The 1,387-nt window shown below is 44.6% G+C and overlaps 1 protein-coding gene across 2 annotated transcripts in view; it reads left to right on the top strand.

Moving 5' to 3' along the window:
• The window catches only part of LOC116699297 (semaphorin-6B), a 19,938-nt gene that overhangs the window by 4,956 nt on the left and 13,595 nt on the right, over positions 1 to 1,387 (top strand). The gene's annotated exons all lie outside the window — the stretch shown is intronic.

Below are 1,387 nucleotides of genomic sequence, written 5' to 3'. Positions count from 1 at the left end.
TGGTTTCACACGCCACACCCCCGATTTCTCACGCTGAAGTGTCACGTGTGAAGTTCGCAAACTGAAAACATTTTTTTCACGAGCCATCACCGGTGGTTTTCCAAGGACTTCAGGTATGTGCTCTGAGTATTACAGAACGCCGTCGCTTCGTGTCCACCTCTCTGTAACAATAGGGGGAGCAGCGCGGCTGGTGGACCCGCTCTGGTGGGGGAGCAGGGACGCGTTGCATGTGTAGTCCTCCGTAATGCGCAACGTACAGCCTCCTCTAAGAGACCCAGTGGTCCTCTGTGTCTGTCAGACGGTTCCGAATGAGATCCACCATATCAGCGGAGCAATAACATGCACAGCAGACTATATTACAACTCTTCACATCTCGGACAACAGAGATGGGAGGAGTTATATTTTGAGTGTGCACAAAGTTGTAAACATGAGCAGAAATCTGATGAAACACACCTGAGCTATAGCCTACTATATATACTATACTATACGATACTGCAACTTTGGGCCACTATAGTGCTTCTCTAACCTCTGTGCATCTCTAAATGTAACTGTAAATAATTCATTTAATGTTTTATAAAATGAACAAATAGTCTTTATTTTCCCAAAAAAGTAAATCCAGTAAGGGGGGCACGAGAGATGAGGGCCAACATTACTGAGCCTTGACACAAAGGTTAAAGGATTAGATTTATGTAGATCAGTGGTTCTCATTCTTTAGAATTTCAGTGGTCTAGTTGATCCCTCAACATTAATTTAACTTTGGGTCCCTGGTCCCTACACCAGGGACCCCTGGACCTGTTCCCCACAGACCCAAATCTTCTTAGCTGTTGCTGACATTGCTACTGTCTCTCATGTGGTTCATTATGTGTGGCACATTGTCTGGTCAGTTCTTATATCATAGAATTTAATAATGTATATAATGTAAATGCTAAAAGCCCTAATACCTATTGACACACACAAAAGGCTCTTACCCTACGTTTTGCACATATCATGCAGACTTGATTTCTCCATTTTTTGCACAAAACTCTCCAGAAAGTGCCATTTAATGGTTTATTTTTCAAAAATTTTTCCTGGGGGGGCATACCCCCAGACCCCCCTAGGGAGAGCCCCATCCCCCCACATATAACAAATCCCAATTTAAACCCTGAAGTATAATGATGCTGAAAGAGCCAAAGAAATTGCTTTGTACGCGGCAAAATATGGGTTGGCCCCCCCAAATCTCACTCCAAGGTTTTTGGAAAAGTTGGCAGCCCTGCAACAGGGTCCCGAAAGTGAAGACAACACAAGGGTTAAACCAATCAGGATCATCATGGGCGGTGCTGAACTCCACACAGAGCCGACAGATAGTCTAGCTAGCTGTCTGGATTGACCCTGCAGAGATCTGAGGACC

Source organism: Etheostoma spectabile, chromosome 12 (assembly GCF_008692095.1).
Source record: "Etheostoma spectabile isolate EspeVRDwgs_2016 chromosome 12, UIUC_Espe_1.0, whole genome shotgun sequence".
In the NCBI taxonomy this organism is placed as follows: Eukaryota; Metazoa; Chordata; class Actinopteri; order Perciformes; family Percidae; genus Etheostoma; species Etheostoma spectabile.
Note: the sequence above shows the minus strand (reverse complement) of the source record. Positions and strands in the feature narration are given on the sequence as shown.